The sequence below is a fragment of the Ochlerotatus camptorhynchus genome, unplaced genomic scaffold (genome assembly GCF_037179485.1).
Source record: "Ochlerotatus camptorhynchus isolate MF236.1 unplaced genomic scaffold, CSIRO-AGI_Acam_v1.1 ptg000516l, whole genome shotgun sequence".
NCBI classification, from domain to species: domain Eukaryota; kingdom Metazoa; phylum Arthropoda; class Insecta; order Diptera; family Culicidae; genus Ochlerotatus; species Ochlerotatus camptorhynchus.
In genome coordinates, this window is record NW_027041000.1 from 1 (window position 1) to 6846 (window position 6846).

The following is a 6846-nucleotide window of genomic DNA, read 5'->3' on the forward strand; positions in this document are numbered from 1 at the left end:
AAAATACGCAGATCCAGAATGCACTCGAGATGAAAAGACACAAGTATTATCCGTATTTCCGAAATCTTGGCATGTACAAAGAATCATGGATGAATTCGGTGTCAACAGATATACTGCAGCACAGGTAAGATTTATATTTTTTTTAAACACCATAAAGGAAAAATTAAAAATAATTTTCATTTTCTTTCTTCCCAGGTAAAAGATTTGGTCGCCGAAGATGGAATATTATGTTCCCCTCGTTCCAAAGCACTGAGAGCAGAGTTAGTAGATACAGTTGTGAAATTCTACGAAGATGACGATATAAGCAGAGTTATGCCGGGCCAAAGAGATTATGTCTCTGTAGTGACGGGTGGTGTACGCCAGGTAATACAAAAACGTCTACTAACAATGTCGCTCAAAGAAACATACTTGCATTTTATGGAAACCCATAAAGATATCAATATTAGCTTTAGCTCATTTGCAGCCTTACGGCCAAAAATTGTAAACTTCTTAGTAAATCAGGATCTCATAATGTTTGTGTATGTACGATTCACGAAAATGTTAATCTAATGTTGAACAGCCTGAAAAAAGATCGCATATTGTGTGATCGCACTATCTATATGGAACAACTTCTTTGCGATTTACAATCTAGAACAGACTTTTGCCATCTTTGAACGTGCATGAATTGTTACGATACGTCATTATCCGAAACAAAATTATTAGAAATATTGGAAGAGAAACAAATATTAGAAGTGTCATTTGAACAGTGGACTACGACAGATAGGTGTAATATTGAGTTGAAAACTTTGCCTTCCAAAGATTTTTCATTTTTCTTAGTTTCATTTAGTTAGACAAATTAATATATCACGATTTTATAAAAAAATAAGCAGGCAGAATTCTTAAAAACAAAAAAAAAACACTAGAAGATGGCGAAGTCGTTGTTATTTGCGACTTTTCTGAAAACTACACATTTGTTCTGCAAGATGAGGTTCAAACCTATCATTGGAATAATTCTCAATGTACAATTCATCCATTTGTCGTTTATTTTAATGATAATGGTACACTAAACCTGTGGTTATTTCGGACATTTCAACCTGAGGGATCAACGCGTGATTTCGCGGCTTCTAACCGGGCACACTAAACTCTACTATAACTATGGTGGCCTGCCGTTCCGCAGAAGCTGCATCATCTGTGGGGTACCCTACACCGTCAAACACATCCTGTGCAACTGCCCGGAATTCCAAAATCTTCGGGAGTCACTCTGCCTAACTTCCAGCATCAGCGATCTGCTCGGGAATGACACTTCGGCCTCGGCAGCACTAGTAACCTTCTTAAAAGAAGCCAAAATCTACCACTCGGTATAGCAGGAATTTCTTTCGGCCGTCGGGACATCTCAGCTGGATGGATTTCCCCTATTGGACCCATGCCAGCTGAGCTCTGTCTTGTTTGGATTAATCGTTTGTAGCTTGTCTTAAATCATTTTGTTTTCTGTTGTTCTTCTGTTTCATTATTTTATATATTGTTATTTTTTCATAAAAGTTGAAGAGCCAGCAACCAAAGTTATTAGTTAAATGTTAATATACCATGTATCTAGAGGTTACTCACTCTGAGCCCTCTCCTTTCTTCGGAGATGAACTAGCCATAGGCTAAAAATCTCTTTAATAAAGAAATAAAAAAAAAAAAAAAAATTCGGACATTTCAAAGCATGACATAGTAGCAGTTCAGTTGTTTATCTCAAAATTATTAGAATTTTTAAAGTCGCAAAAAACAGTCCAAAAGTGTATTTTTATGTCAGATGGAGCAGCATCACAATACAAAAACATAAAAATTTTTGCTAGCCTTTGTGGATTTAAAGATAAGCATAATGTAGAAATTTAATGGCATTTTTTTGCAACTTCACACGGCAAAGGTCCTTGTGATGCGATTGGCGGTACCCTTAAGAGAATGGCAACCAGAGCAAGTTTAGCTAAGCAACACGAGCACCCTATAACGAACCCTAAACAACTGTACGACTGGGCAAATAGTCGTAAAGAAGATCTTCAAACAAGAATGTCATTTTGTTATGTTTCTACGGAAGAATACAAAAAGGCTGACACGGAATTTGATCCAATTTTTAAGAAAGTGAAACCAATTCCTGGAACTCGAAAATATCATTGCTATATTCCAGTTTCAAACAACCAAATTGCAGTACACATATTCTCTAATTCAAACGATACACCCAAATTATTCAATATATTCAAATAATATTTGTTGTAAAATAAAATAATAAATATATACTGTTTCTTATCTCAACAAATCTTTCATTTGACTACATCAACGTGCTTCTCTTCCGCTGCCTCTAGATAGAAACGGGTAAGTCTGACAGATACCATATCTGAGAATGAATTGTTTGTTTTTTTTTAATATACAATCATGAAAAAAATCTCGTTGCTGGACATCTCGACGAACATTTGAAAATGGCCTATAATGTTGAAAATTGTTATAATTATATTTTTTTAATTCGCATTAACTTGAGAACGGCTGGACTTAGGAAAAAAGTTTCTATGTGCAAAGTTATCGAAAATTATGCGTTGAAACAAAATAAATTATTATTTTACTATAAAATATGCATTTTCATCAACTTGTAAAAATCAACAAAAATTAAAAAAAATATAGCACAGACAAACAGACATAACACTCGCAAGTTGTTCATCGAAAAAGCATTTAACGGTCAATTTAAAAGTATCGTAGTTGGTTGTACTGCCACCTGTGGCGCGCATAGTCAATTCCCTTGCGTTTGACGTTTACACACTACCGCCATCTGTTCAGTGTACTACCCACCACAGTGTACTCAACAGATGGCGGTAATGTTTTTGCGACGATGTTTTACAGTGAGAAATATTCAATGTGTTATGTCTGTTTGTCTGTGATTATAGATTTCTTTTTAAGAAAGTTACCAGCATACACTTTTCACGAAATTTAAGGGTATTCCATCAATTTTCTTGAAAAAAAAAATTATAAAGATCGAAGGGGGGGGGGGGGGTGTTTTGAGATAATCATCGTTTTACGTTTTTTAAATACTAATTTACGAAGTTTTTTCTTTCAGTGTATTTTTTCCGCAAAGATAATTTAATTACCTAAAACTTTTTCTCATTTGCCATTTTCATCAGATCAATTGTTTTCAAGTTATGATTTTTTGCAAAAAATTAATCCATTTTTTTATACACCCTTTTCAAAAGTTACTCTGGAGGAAAAAATCATATTTAAATGAAAAATGCAACAATTAGTAGCAGCGAACACGTGAGCAATGTTTCATTCAAATCAGAAGGGGTCGAGACAAAATTGACATTTTTTTAACGATTTGAGCTGGAAATGCTCTTAAGTCACCCGATATCTATGGAGATGCCGTTTGTCTTACTTAACAGATGATTTATGTAGTCCTAAAATGATGAAAAACGTAAGAAGAGGTGATTGATAATTCTCCCGAATATCCTGGTAAATACGCTTTTGACTCAAAAACCAGTATTTTTTAGCTTGAAAGCTAGCGATCTGCTTGGTATGATTGAAACCCTGCTTAATATGTTAAAAATTGCTATTACCATGAGATTATATGTGTTCAATTACAAATAGGAATAACTTTTCGGTCATCAAAACAAAACTTCATTTTCTCGGATCGGTGCGAATGTTACTTTTGACATAATTAAAATTTACTCTTGATATCAAAATAGAGGCATCATTGTGCTCGCACACTGCTCAGGTGTGCTAAATGCTCGATTAAAAGAAATCCGTCAAGTTTAATTCATCAAAATTTTGATCGTAACTCAACAATAAGATTGCATAATTTTGAACACTCAACAAATTACCATATCAGGCATAACATTTGTTGCGTTTATTTTAAAAATATTCGGGTGATCAAAAATATATATGTTTATTTTAAACATGCTTTTTAGTAGATCACCTTTCCGTGGTGCGTTACTGGTAAAAAGATCTGCCACCGAAACCTAGTCCTGACAACTTCAAACTAGGGGTCAGATTTTTTCAGTAATCTAAGGAACACATTTTAGTCCTTGTTAATTTTTATGCTGACATGACTCGGGAAGTGACCACCGTGAATTCGACAGTGAGCATGCATAAGGGCGTAAACGCGATGATCGATTCCCTTCGTCGATTTTCTCTTTTGTTAATAACTCGCTAGAATTAACGTTTCTCGGTGCGTTTGATGTTGATTTTGATAGACAATACAACCTGTTACAACTCTGCATTGAACAAATTCTAGAAAATTGTTTCGCTGAGATGTAGAAAGAAAATCGATGAAGAGTATCGATCTTCACCTTTACGCCCTTATGCATGCTCACTGTCGAATTTTTGTATTGTTTTTTTTTTTAAATAAAAATATTGTTTAGAGTATATTTAAATATATAATAAATATATATATAATCTACATTGATCCATTCTCTTCATCGACTCTCTCTTTAGTTAATAACTCGGCTCCAATAACATGGTCAGAAGAACTGGCTGTGTTGGTGTTAAAATAGATTGGAATAGATTAAAGTCCGTTAACGCTTTCAATGTAAGTTCTCATTGAAGATATTAACGCTGACGTAAACGTTTAACAAACCTGTTTCTAACCAAATGGGGTCAAATTTTGTTACACGATTACTTGAAAGCAGGCTTGCAATTGCTCATTGCAGCTAAAATGCTATTTTTCGTAATTATGAAACAATTAGATACTATAATGATAATTTTTATTTGTAAGATGCAAGAAGAGCTGGTAAAGTTTGTGTATGACATATAAAACTTGTCAATTTTGCTTTCAGCGCACATACAAACCCAAACCCAATTGTACCTTTTCTGGGCCTGGTACGCGGTAAGGGATTTATTTCTTGCTAAAAGAACAGCCTCTTGAAGATTTTCGACCGTATAACTCTTTTCTTTAGCCATTTTTTTCAATCGAAGAAACTGATCACTCGGCCAAAACGAAATCGAATTTCAAATCAGCTGCGCGTGAAGGATGTAGACAAACCGAAGCGCACCTAGCGGTCGTCTTTGGAAATACATAGGTCCAACCATCATCATGCGTAGGTCCAACCATGATCATATTTATCTATTCGAATTTCGTCAATTATTCAAACATTTGAGTGAAACCAATGGATAAATGGCATACTAACGTGTTGTTTACACCTTAAAGCAGTATTTTACTGCATGAAAATAAAAATAAATGTAAAAAGTATTCCTTTTTTGTATGTTTGAAAGTAAGGCATAATTACGAGCTAATGCGTGGAAAGTGAACTGTTTTGAAAACACATTGAAACTCAATTGTTTTGAAGTTTTTTCAACAAAACACCTATGCAAATTGAAGAAAATGAGTTTTTTTTTTTATGATAGTTAAGTGACCTTTGAAAAAAAAAAAAAAAATAGCGAAGATTGACTAAACTAGCGATTGAAAAAATAGGTCCAACCATCATCAGTTTTTGGATAGGTCCAACCAGAATCAATTACCCTACTACGTTGAAAACGTATGAAAAGGGGAAGTTTCCTACCCCTCGCTTTCTGAACTCTTATCGTGGTTAGCAAAGGTAACGATGGTGAAATTAAAAGGTTCAACCCTGGCTGATGAACCCTTTAATCCCAGGCAAACAGACATAACACTCGCAAGTTGTTCATAGTACAAGCATTTAAAGATCAATTTAAAAGTATCGTAGTTGGTTGTACTGCCACCTGTGGCGCGCATAGTCAATTTCCTTGCGTTTGACGTTTACACACTACCGCCATCTGTTCGGCGTACTACCCACCACAGTGTACTCAACAGATGGCGGTTATGTTTTAGCGATGATGTTTTACATTGAGAAATATTCAATGTGTTATGTCTGTTTGTCTGGACTTTAATATTCATTCAAATTTTGATGTTTCTTATTTGTGCTGCGATTACAGTGTAAGACAGGGAAAGCATAAAACGACCCTGGGAGCGTTCCCGTCCACGTTTGGGCTAAGGGAAGCTTAAATCAAGGGGGGAGGTGGCTGTCAAATACGACCAATCGTCGCCTAGCTCACATAACTGGTTCCAAACGTAAACAAGCCATAAGAAACCTACAGGGTTTGTTTACGTTTGGAACCAATTTCATACAAGAATGACCAGTAAACTGATTTGACAGCACGTCCTACCCCAGGCTTAAATAGCAGTAACAAGTGGTGCAATAGGACCACTGAAAAAGCACATGAGTTTCGTACACTGAGGAAACTGTCCCTTCAATTTTCATAAGATGCAGCTTATGAAAATTGAAGGGACACATAAAAATACGAGCTCCATCCAATTTCATAGGTATCTTATGAATTCATACTCCATCTATAGCATATATAGTTTTATACAATAAACGGTGCACGAAATAAAATGAATTTCATAAACCCATAGTATGAATTGCTTTTACGCAAAATATGTCAAAAATTCATAAGACTATCTATGAAAAGTACTAGGTCAGTGTAAATTACAACAAAAACAACAAAGATGGCAGATCCAGTTATGCGACGTAGCACAAGACTTCGTGAATATGTAAGTATTAATTTATTATAGAATCAAAGCAGTAATTTATGTTTTAAAATCTTTAGTTTTATATTTCCAGATTAGCTTCTGATGCTTCTGGTTCTACATTGTACATAACTGCACCGTTGCACCAGCTGATCGAGAAGACCCATTGCATGAAAATCGAACGCCAACGGAACGAGTTTTTCGATTCCATCAAACTTTGTTCAGTATTCTCAGCTGCTTTGTCTGATGTACACCAAAAGATCAAAGCATCATGATCAAAATTTAAACCAGAAAACGTTTTTAAAGAAATTGTAAGTAAATGTAACAGTTTACTTATAAAATACTAATTCAAATACGAGTTAATA